The sequence below is a fragment of the Salvelinus sp. IW2-2015 genome, linkage group LG6.1, assembly GCF_002910315.2.
Source record: "Salvelinus sp. IW2-2015 linkage group LG6.1, ASM291031v2, whole genome shotgun sequence".
NCBI classification, from domain to species: Eukaryota; Metazoa; Chordata; class Actinopteri; order Salmoniformes; family Salmonidae; genus Salvelinus; species Salvelinus sp. IW2-2015.
Genome location: NC_036845.1, coordinates 18854134 through 18866487, shown reverse-complemented (window position 1 = coordinate 18866487; position 12354 = coordinate 18854134). Strand labels below are relative to the sequence as shown.

General features: G+C 45.9%; 1 pseudogene; it reads right to left on the bottom strand.

Annotated features, from left to right (window-relative positions):
* Positions 1 to 154: 154 nt before the first annotated feature.
* LOC111965266 (nuclear factor of activated T-cells, cytoplasmic 1-like) overlaps positions 155 to 12354 on the bottom strand; it is a 75122-nt pseudogene continuing 62922 nt past the window's right edge.

Sequence of the window (12354 nt, the reverse complement as noted above, 5' to 3'; positions counted from 1 at the left end):
TGCTCCAGGCTGGAGGGCTGCTCTCTCTCTGCCTCTGGCGTCTGCTGTCCGGTGGGGCTGTAATCTGGTGCCTGGGCGAACGGGCTCTCTGCTGCCCCCCTGGAGTGGAGGGTGGGACCCTGGGAGGAGGAGGCTGCTGCTGTGTAGACGGGTGGAAGCCATGGGACTAGGGTTACCAAGGTGATGCGGGCTGTTGCCCTGGATGAAGCATGCCCTGTGGAGCTTGGTCGGGTGAGGAAGGGCAGACCAGCGGCGCTGGCACAGCCCTGGCGTCTCTTGGATGGCGGACGCCAAGGGCCATTGTGGGCTGCGTAGGGCTGGTGGAGAGGCACTTGGGGTAAGACACGGGGGACAGGTCGTGCAGTTTGGGCTGGACCTGGGGAGGAGGCGGGCATGCTGCCATGGCAAGGCGGGCAGGGAGAATAAACCCCAACCAGGCATGTGTCAGCATCCCCCACAGGTACGATAGGAGTGAGCCTGGGTTGGCCATAGTAGAGCTTGGAATGAACAGACAGCCCCTGAGCCCCAGAGGCTCATACTCATCATTCGGTTCTGTCTTTATTATGGGACTGGAAAAAGAGAGGAGAGAGAGAGAGAGAGAGAGAGAGAGAGAGAGAGAGAGAGAGAGAGAGAGAGAGAGAGAGAGAGAGAGAAGAGAGAGAGAGGAGAGAGGAAAAAAGACAGATTAAAACGTGAGGTAGGTCCACGTGGCTGAACGAGCAACTGAGTGTATGAGTAAAGAAGTCGGTGTAGTGAGATAGATTGTGGGTAGGATACCCTCCAAAACCAAAAACAAACAACCAGCGATTAAAAGAGACACTGTGTCATTGCTTGGACTCTCAAACGCCAGCTCAGAACCCCCCCCCCCCAAAAAAAATAGATGAGTCATCAGAGCAGAAAGCCACAGCTGGCTCTAATCATGAAACGGCGCATTTCTTTGGACTCTCCTTCAGCTCTATCCTATGAAAAAGTGCTTTAAAGCGTCTGGGCTGCTGCTGCAGGAGCCCGAGACCCCAGGCCTCTTCCATACTCCAAAAGCAATTGTTGCTCTCAGGACAAAAAGAGAGAGAGAGAAAAAGATGATTTGATTGGTGGTCCGTGCTCCTTAAGAGAGTATGGTATGCCTGCGGTTTCAGGAGCTCTGACTTCAGCTAATGCAGGAGGAGAGTGCTATGACCCCACTTGCTCGTCCGCCGTCTTCCAACTCACTCAGAGTCCATTTGGGAGATGTTTCCGCCATTTCCTGATTCGTTTGGACTGACAGTCATCGTACAGTAGGTTCCTGGCTGTGTGATCAAGATCAGTTTTCATCTTTCGGAGACTGACCATGACGGTGCACTATTTATTAAATATGTAAACATATCCTCCAGTTGCACACACGCACACACACACACAAAGCGCCAAACCCTAAGGAAAAGATGAAAAAAAACCCTTTATAAACCCCCACATGCTCCGATTCTGCCACGAGTACTGTGGCACAACTACTGTAGGCTTGAATTAAGACACCCAGATGAATAACAAAAAGCTTCTGAGTCACAATACATGCACTGCTGTTGTCTATTTCTGCACACAGAGAAATGTTAATGGGTGCGTTAGTGTTTGATGCCAATCATAAGTGTTTTGGCAAAGTCTGAATCACTCTAAACGTCTTCTGACACTCTCTTCAGCCTACTAAATGTCTTCTGACACTCTATTCAGCCTACCTAAATGTCTTCTGACACTCTACTTCAGCACTACTAAATGTCTTCTGACACTCTATTCAGCCTACTAAATGTCTTCTGACACATTCAGCGGACTAAATGTCTTATGACACTCTATTCAGCCTACTAAATGTCTTATGACAACCTATTCAGCCTACAAATAGGCCATCATAAGTCTATTTCTTATAATAGTTACTTTTTACTAACAAAGTAAGAATAAGTCAATCCTGATGAAGGTGTAATAATACTAATAAGCACTTCTACTTCCATTGTCTGAATAAATGAGTGTTTTGATTAGATGAAAAACAGCCCTATCGTGATGTTATGATGTTATTATTGCTGGGACAGGACGTAACTGAGAGATTAACTTTCACACCCCCAGTGTCCTTTGGGGAGAGATGAGCTGGTGTGATTACCCAGTGGGAAGCTCATTTACGTCAGTCTTGTCAGAGCCACGGGGCCGGTCCATCTGTCTCAGAGGCTCCCTAGGTAAGGTCTGTATCCTTAAGAAAGTCCCAGGATGACACCTCCATACACTTACTAGGGAATATCATACTAGGCCTTGTAACAGGTTCTCCATAGTACAGACCTGGGTTTACGCTAGGTCTAGTATTTTTTTCTGTTCTCTATACTTTAGCTGCATTTGATTGAGCTTGCCTATTGCAATGGAACCAATGGAATAGTCCCAAAAGTCTAAACCCTACATACATAGCAATACATAGAATACTTAGCAATCTGATTTATTCTGTAAAGCTTCATAGTCTCCCACCGTCTCCCACTTTCCCTGAGACTCAACCGCTATGTCACACATTCCCCCTCTCCTACAGTATCTGCAGAATGAGATCCTTTGAGGGATCCTTCGAGCTCGCCTCTCCTCCATCCAGCTCTATTTGTCTCCCCCAGTCTAACCGATCATTCCTCAATATGTCTCCCCCCGTCTCTCTGACCACTCCTTCCAGCTATCTGTGTGTGTCCCCCCCTCCAAACACACCCTCCCCCTTCCCAGTTCCATGAAAGCAGATTCACCCTGTGAGTCCCATCCCCAGCTGGCTTCTATTTCCTCCCAACCTGCGGGTTATGGCCCACATGTTATTCTCCACATCTCTGCCTGTCTATGTCTGTCTGCTCGCATTAATGTGATCAGGCCTGATCAGAGTATTTATTAGGAACTGGTTTCCTCCCAGGGATGGGGGTGAGGGTTCGAGGACGGGTTTGAAGGGTGTTGAGCACAGAGGGCCTAGGCCCGGTAAGTTGTCGTGTGAAGGGAAGAGACAGCCGGGCAAGAGGGTTTTCTGGGATGCACTCTGATTCTCATTACGATTGGCTGCTCTGCTCTCAGAGTGGAACTATGGAGTGGATGATCTACTGTCTCCATAAAAGAGCTGGTTTGATTGCACTGTGGAAAGAGTGTGCACAATGCATTATACCTAGGGTTCTGAGTTTTTCCTGACCATGTGACCTGACTAGGCCCTAGTTTTAGCGACCAGGTGGTGCTTCATGGTGGTAGTCATCAACTCGCAGGTGTCTAATTCACCACGTCCCACTGTGGTCGCAATCGGGCTGACGGCTGGTGTCCTAGTCTACGTAGGCCATGTAAAGGTGCGTGTGAGTGTGTCTGCGCGTGTTTACGTGTGTGTGTGTGTCTGTCACTGCCCTAACTTGGAAACAAGGAAACGTCTCAGTCTCCAGTTTGGTTAGCATGACACATCTTTGGGGAGAAGTTCACGGTGTGCGGTTCGTTAAGTTTTCATGTATTGTGTCTCTCTTGTTTCTTCCGAACATGACCCTCTCTCTCTCTCCTCCCTCCCACGTCTCAGACCACAAACCTACGGCCAGGAATCAGCAGCAGCCCCCGTTGGTGTTAATAATAGAACCCGATCTACACAAGGAACCTCCAAACGGCTTGTGAAATGAAAGGCATTCCGAGAACTGACTTTGGTCGGGCTTTCGTCAGCGCCAGCACTTTCGGCGTTTGTTGTTTTATGTGGTTCCGTGAAACGGTTTCTTCTTTAAAGAGAAGAATAGGGCGGCGTGTCAAGTCTTTACTCGACGCAAGAATGATTGGAAATGAGCTCGGAAAAGAAAAGTAACGCTCACTCACACACACTAGGAGGTAGACAAGGACACTTGTGCTGTATGTTCGTCGCAACATCGGATATGTGGTGATTTATACAAACCAGAACTGCTGCCAACAGCTCATTTTAGAGTCTACAAAAAAGAGTAACTTCASAGTGACATATTGCTTAGATTCTTGGATCTTTCTACTCTGAAATTGTAACTCATGACAATGCACTTTCCGGACAAGCTTACTAAGCTTTAGTCATCAAATTCATTGGACTAACGTGACATTGTAAAGGAAAGCGAGGACAATGAAGAGCATTTTGAGGAAACACAAAGACAAATAAAAAAGACATGTTTCATAAGACAATCTACATTCTATTGTTTGGCATCAATATGCAACGGCATTATTACCATGCAAAATGCTAATTTGGAAAAACTCCCTGTGTGAAATTCGGGAAGAATATTACCGATAACATCTGGTAAAATGTAACGGTTCAAATCCGCTACTCCTTTCTTGCTTGTGTAGGACAAAACAGGCCTACGACAGCCTTGTCATTCAAGCTTATCTTCACCTGTCAAACATGGCAAAGACTCAATCGTTTCCAATCCTCCAGACTGCATCTGATAATAATATCCGTACTAGCTCTGAGGCGTGACTAAACTAAAGGGGAGATAYGAATCAGATGATGTTTACATGACAGAAACAATGCCTCTCCCGTGAGATATGACTGAGCTATTTAGAGGATGGAGAGGAAACGATTCAATTACATATTATCTCTTGTTTCCTTACTTGGGCATTTAGCTGCTCAGTATAGGTTTGAGGTTCGACAGTGAAAGCTTTGGCCTTGTCAACACGTTCAATAAACCTTTTCACACACACTTGTCTGAGAACGTTTTGACATGAATGAGCAGAGAGAACATCACGTGACGACAGTGGAAAATACACGCTGTTTTCAATAGCGATCGGAGGACCGCAGATCGTTTGTTTCGTCCTTTCACTTTTTCAAACAAGCGGGGCTATTTTAAGTGGCGGTTTCTAGATGAGCACAGAGACGAGCACACACCCCGAGCGTGAACGAAAAGTTATTTTTAGAAAGCATAATTGACGACCACAACTGTGATTAAAGTGGGCCAGAGCACCGGAAGCCCCACTCAGATGGGTGAAGGAGGAAGTGATGAGAACGACCTCTATGTAACACATACACACACCCCCCCCCCCTTACCTGGCCACAGTGTTCAAACACTCTCACACAGTGAAAGCCTCAAAAGCAAACAACCAGGTTTTCCGCTCCTTTGCTATTTATATATCACTGTTATAATTATCCTCATTGTGACTTAGAGATCTGTTTGCTTTCATGACATCCTGCATCTTATCTTGGACAGATATAATTAGGGCTTCTCTTTGACCTCAGCACAGTTGAAACGGCACTGTTTGCTGAAGTCATATACAGTAGAGGCCACTTCTCCCAGACACTTCACCCATGGGCAGACAGACATGGATTCAAGCATTGTCAGCATTGTCTGAGTTGTTTATTATTGCTTGTTGACTATTGTGTTGAATAAATTATATTTAAGTGTTAAGGCCCGAGGAGGTGTGGTATACAGCCAATATACCACGGCTAAGTTTATAATACCTTATTGCTATTAGAAAAGTGTTACCAAATGAAATTAAAACAGTAAAAATTATTTTTTTGGGTAATACCTGTGGTATACCACAGCTTTCAGCCAATCAGCATTCAGGGCTCAACCCACCTAGTTTAGAATAGATTAATAAATATCAAAATAAGAAATAAAAAKATCTGGTGAACCACAGCAAGTGCCTTTGACTGTGACTCTAGTGGTACATTATGTTCCGTCATAAAGACACTGCCCCTGCATGTGTGGTCCCCACTGCAATTTAGTTTACTTGGCATCGTAACAGAGAGCACACTCCATTACTCTGTTAATTGGACCTTGTTGACGCCTTGTGAAAGTGACTTGAAGATGCAATTGGTCAAAGCGTGATAAGTCTTCTCCTTGTACAGCTTATCTCCTTGTCTGTCTCCCTGGTTGGTATGGGGCTGCCAAATATGGCCAGAGTTTGTCTGTCCTCCCACCAATGCTCGCTCGCTCGCTCTGCTAAGGTCAGTTACCCCAAAATGTCCTGTCTCTCTCCCCCCCCCCTTCTACTCCCCCCTCTTCACCTCTCCCTTTCTCAATCTCTTTCTCACTCACTCTCTCGTTCACTCTCTCGCTCCCATCAACCGTCTCCAAATAGGGCCCTCTGTTCGTTGTCAAGGTGGTGATGCGGTCTCTCTCTCCCAAAAGCCTGAATCATTGCTTCTTATCTCTTCCGGGCTACAATAGCGGCCAGTGATCATTGAATTGTTTAGGGAGTCTAAGAATCACATTTTGTCAGTTTAAAGGTGAAGAAGGTGATTCTTAATTTAACATGGGATATAAAGAGAGAGAGACATTTGAACTGTCTTTATTCTTTTGGAACTTCTGTGAGTGTAATGTTTACTGCTCATTTTTATTGCGTATTTCACTTTTGTTTATTAACTACTTCACTTGCTTTGGCAACGTTAACATATGTTTCCCATGCCAATAACGCCCTTACATTGAATTGACAGAGAGAGAGAGAGAGAGAGAGAGAGAGAGAGAGAGAGAGAGAGAGAGAGAGAGAGAGAGAGAGAGAGAGAGAGAGAGAGAGAGAGAGAGAGAGAGAGAGAGAGAGAGAGAGAGAGAGACGCAGCAAGCTTTGAATAATTAACAATGTTGTTTCTAGCAGCATCAATGGATTTCAATCAATATCAAAGTGTCTATGCATGAAACTTGGATTTGGCAAATTTACTCTGAGCCCAGAATGAAAGGTATTTAGTTGGTGATGTCAGACTGTGAAATGACTCCTAATCCCAATCACTTCTTCGCATTCCAATGTGTCAAGCCAACTGTAAATGTGGAGACCAGGGGACACGTGAGTGTGTAGCGCAGAACGTGAGTTGTGTGTGATGGATGTTCCCGTGAGTTGTGTGTGAGCTCGACGGTCCAGCGATTGACTTCTGACATTTAACGTCAACATTGCCCAGAGGCTCTGTCAGTCAACCCTTCACACCTCATCGCCGGAGAACGCAAGCTCGCAACCAAGTAAACACAACTCACGTCTTCTGCTTCACTTCTGCCCTCGCTCAACAGAGCCGGTGATGCAGCGGTGTCAGGCACTACCGAAAGCTACAACAGATTGCGTGTGTTTTTGTGGAGCGGAAATGATTTCGGAGGAAACACTGAAAGGTACGATTGGGTAACATTGCCGGTGTAATGCATGAGCATGTATGACCCCTTTATAATTTATCAAGCAACACTAGTAGGAAACATAAACCMCCCAAACCACGTGTAAGTGAGGAGGTAAACCTGAAGGTTTGTGGGGTTACCATTTGGTGAGAGATAGGTGAAGCGCTGGTACTGGCTCCTCTTTCTCTTGCCATTGCAGACGTAGAAGTTGACCTGCACAGGGCTGGATATTCTCTGGTTCCTGTAGGGAGGGATCTCCACCACCAGCGCCGTCTACAACACACAGAAACAGCACAGAATGGATACACGCACAGTACGAACCCTCCAGACGCACAGTATATTTGTGTGTGCGGAGCAGATTTTCAAAAAGCTGTCAAAAAAACATGCATTACCTAAACATTATGAAATCAGACTAAGACGGCATGGTGAAGATTTCAGTTTGAACTTTCATCACTAGCTTAGGCCTACAACCCCTTTCAATGCTCTTCCAAGACACAAACAGAACTCCAACTGTACTAAGTGTCAACTCATTAATTAGCATGCATGTATGCTTGTTTTGCTTTCGGGGGAACCCTGGAGGAGTGTTCTGAACAAGCTTTCTGAGCTGGGTCTTCGGCCCAATCTGGATGGGCTCAGCAGGAACCCCAGAGTGTGTACCGCGCCCCTGTTTGTGTCTGTCTGAAGCCCTGAGGGCCAGGGGTTTGAACCCTATCCCTGCACTACTACAGGGGAGAGATGTGGGCCTTTGGCCTTGTTTTCACAGCCCCTGACCAGCGTGTTGCTCCAGGCCCAGGGTGAAACCTCCGTAATCCTGGACGGACGTGAACTTTGGGGGCTGCAGAGCAGGGATTGAGGTGCATGACAAAGGCGCCATTGGGACATGACTGAGTGTCTGCCTGTCTAGAGCCTGTCTGTCTCTGTCTGTCTCTCTCTCTCTCTCCCTCTGTCTCTCTCTCTCTCTCTCTCTTGGGGCCAGCTCAGGCCATATGGGGTGGTGGAGCAGAACAGGAAGCCATTCCCTGTTGCTCAGCATATTTTGTGGGGTCTGTCTACGTGTCTGTGAGTCTGTTTATAGGCCAGGTCTGCCCCGGACTGACGGGGTCAAAGACAGCAGAGACACAGGTGTCGATGACCTAACACCCCCTCCATCCCCCTCTCCTCCCATCCTCCCACCCAGTGAGCAGAGCGATCCAAACAGGAATAATGAAAGCATATGGCAGGCAGAGCATGGGTGACCTAACGGTGGCCGGTGGCAGCAGGGGAGAAAAGGTCAGCAACACTGTGGCTTGTTTGTCGGTACGYCAAATAAGCACACGGTACTATTTTGTCTTTCACCTACCTAACCCAACCCCTCACTGTAATTTTCCAACATGTGGRACTAGCCTTAACATCAGCCAGCCCTTAAGGTCAATTAAACATTGAGGCATCAGAGAGGAGGAGGCCGTATTCAACAAAGCCAGTCACCTGAACGTGAAAACACACGACAACAAAAACATCATCATTGAAATGCCGCCGTATTTCGACACAYGTTCCATGGGCGATGATTTACCCTAGACCCCTGCAATTGTCAATGACAGCAGTTCGTTTACAGGGAGACAGAGGGATGGTGAGACCCAGCTGATGAAAGAGAAGAGAAAGGGAGGGGGGCACGGATGATTTGAAACACATTGTCATCACACACCCTAATGTGCACCCGAAGACACAGACACACGCAGGCAAACACACACTCTCACAGACCTTACGAGTCTCTCCTCGCCATAAGTACTTCTTAATTAACTCCAGAAGCACATGTAGCTTCTCTGGGACAYGTACAACATTTACCGTCCCCTCTGACGAATCCCCTTTGCCTTGTTTTTATGAACAGAATCTAGGCCTAAATGTGTGACTGGGCATCAGTAGAAAGGTGCACTGGWTYATTTTCTCATTACTTCTCTYGTGAAAACAGCAGGTAAAMAGGGAGGGGGATAATCCACTCTTGGCCAGGCCTCAAGCGGAAGGCCGAGCTCAGACAAAGTGTTTAAGCGCTCCTCCTCCCTGAACCAGAAGTTGAACAGTGAACTAAATGTCTGGCTACGCTGGCTGAGGTGTTTGGTAGGGCAACTGGGCTTGCATCAGTATTCATTAGGCAACAAACTGAAGAAAATGCACTGAAACTGGGAGGGACTWCCTAAACTTGTCCAATGACAAACATCCTTTTTCGTTTTCCATTACAAAATGGTTTGCTATGGTGTGCCCTAATGAATATGACCTACAGTAGTAGAGAGAAGGTGGTGGYGTGTGTGTGCACGAGTGCACACGTGTGTGTGTTTGCGWGCAYGTGTGAACGTGTGTGCTTATTGAGGGGTGCTTGTTGATGATGAAGCAAGATACTCTAGGTGCAATCACTCTGTTTACCGTGAGAGAGAAAAATGTGTGAAAATTCCATTCAGGATTGCATGGACTAATCAACACGACTAATCTCTCTCCTTGGTAATGTCTTAGCAAAGGTTACATCAGCAAAGTGAGTAAGGGGAAGTGAGGGAGGTGAGGGAAGGAAATACAGGGGGAGAGAGGGGGGAGAAAAAGAGAGAGAGAGAGAGAGAGCGAGCGAGAGAGAGGTGGGTAATATAATGGAAGAGAAAGATACATGGAATGTATGACTGACTCAATTTACACTTTCAATCTTAACAACAAGACTACAACTAATTCAGTACTGTGTTTTACTGAAAACACTGCAGAATACTTACAGACTTGAAGGAGTCCTTGTCAACTTTGGCTTCTGTCTCCCATAGGTGGTGTCCATCTATAAAAAAAGGACAACAGAAAATATGAAACACTACATAATCACACACAATATAATTGCAAAAACTACAGGTGAACGGGAAGCATAGAAATAGCGCACATAGAACAGATCCGCTGCTTCTTAGACTTGCTTCCGATAAGAGTGACAGACCCATAACTCCAATTTCTACGTGAATTTGGTCGGATCGGCCAAAAAAAGTGACATATTGCAGCTTTAACTCTGCTTCATAAACGCCTTTTGTTCGTTTCATCTTGAGAGTGTGTTGTGGTGTCGAGGCCTCCCTGTCAWGCAATAAAAGCCCAGGGATCTGCAACAGCTGCCGGGAATCTGTAGCTRTAGCAGTTCTCTCACATTCTTTGGGTCTCTCCGGGATTTCATGCCACACCTTTGCGAACAGACGCTCTTGTGCTCTGTTTATACAATCAGGCCCAAACCACAGCACATTTTCTTACAGCCTATGACTCGTTAGTGGCTGTCAGAAATAGAAATGACAAAATCCAGCCTTTGTGTGTCTGTGTCACTGCCAGTGTCTGTGTGTGTATGGCACTGCCATGCTGGCTGGCAATATAGTTTTATCTGTGGCACTACCATGCAGTGTTGGCTGGCAATACAGTTGTGCCAGTGTGTGTCTGTGGCACTGCCCTGATGTCTATGGCACTGGCTGACTATATCATTCTGTTTGTGGTCCTAATTTTACAAGGACTGTGAGATATGTGTGAAGTAACACACACTAAATATGTTATGGCTATTGGGCAGCTGTACTAGTATAACTAAAGACCCAAGTAATAAGATGTGGTCTCCACACCAAATTGTTCTCCCAAAGTGTTCTTTTTCACAACGCAAAAAGAGAAGAAAAGATCCCAGTCATGCTTGGCCTGCTATCACTTGTGAGGAAGGGTGGAGCTGGGGTTGGGAGAGAGCTTAGGAGGATGGAAGTCACCATGTATCTATTTCCAAAAAGCAATATTAAAAGTGAGGAAAAGAGAAGGGCAGACATTGAAAAAGATCACAGACCGATGTCTTTATTTTGAGTTCAGGCAGAAGTGAGAGAAATTAAGACAGAAGAGAAAGATGAAGTGAGTAAATAGACAACTGTGATATTTCGGTAGGGTGACGAGCACGCCGATATGACCGTGTAATGCTATGTGCAGGTGATCATGATGTGCCATGGAACTGATATGCTCGTCAGGCTGTGAGATGGGAAGAGAGAGAGAGAAAGAGAGAGAGATGATAGGGAATGCTCATTCCTCATATTACATCTGGGGAACCAAGAGGGAATCTCGCCCGCCCCCGCACTGGGACTCCCTCCAAGAGGGGAAACCTTAGACGTCAACCCTCCACAAGTAAACATGTTTTTCAGGATTCTCTCTCTCTCTCTCTCTTTTTCTCTATTGCTCTCGCGCTCTCATTTTCTTTCCCCATCTGTCTTCATCTCCCTCTCTTTCCTACTCTTACTCGTCTCAATCCCGTTGACATTCTCTTTCGATTCACCTCACTTTCACCCTCTGTCTGTTTGTCGTCTGCAGAAGCAGCAATTAAGCAGACCCTCCTACTCTTTTAAAATAGATGAAACAAGACGAAACAAAAAGAGTAAAAGCAGCCATTTCCCCCTCTACTCTCTCCTTCACCTTCGCTGGATCGGGAGACAGCCACATATGTGGCATGCCAACCTTTTCAAGTCAGAGAGTGCCGTAAACTGTCACATAAATATTGTCTTGTGAAGGAGTTATAACATAGAACTATTTTGCAGTTGAACAACCATAGAGAAATCCAACCCCTGGAGAACGTGACTCTTTTATTTGAAAAATCACTGTAGTGTGCCTAATTCTTCTTCCGGTCCATTGTATAGGGATATCAACATAGAATTCCCTTTTCCTATGGCTTTCCTCGTGGATGCCATTGTTGAACAGTTTAGACCATAGTTTCAGGCTTTTATCTGAAAAATATTAAGGATTATATCGAATCGCGTCAGTGGATAGACGGATGTCCTCCATCTAGTATTCATTGCGCGCGTAGACACTGGCCGCTCAACTATTTTCTTTCTTCTCCTCTCGCATTGGAATGTTTACAGGTCCGGTTCGACAATATTGTTGATACTATTTCAATGTTTACAAAAACTACTGAAGGATTGATTATTAAAAACGTTTGACTATGTCTTTCTACGAACTTTAACAGCGATACTTTTGGAATTTTCGTCTGTCGTTCTCATGATCTGTTTGCGAGCTATTACCAAATGGAGTTTTTGGAACTATAAACAGTTAATATTATTGAACAAAAGACACTGTATGATGCAACTGAAGTCTCCGGTGAGGAGCCAAACAGCTAAGAGCAAGCCAAACCGAACATGAGGCCTAGGGTGCGGCACCAGCAAGACCCGCCGTACCGTCAACACAAACATAGAGCTGTGAATATATCATCACCATACCCCCTCCTTCCACCTATTCCCACTATCTAATAAAATTATTACTTTTTAATCCAAAAACCTCCTGGTGGTTTGGTGCCGTTATGTTCAGGAAATCAACAGGCTCGGAACAGTCTCAT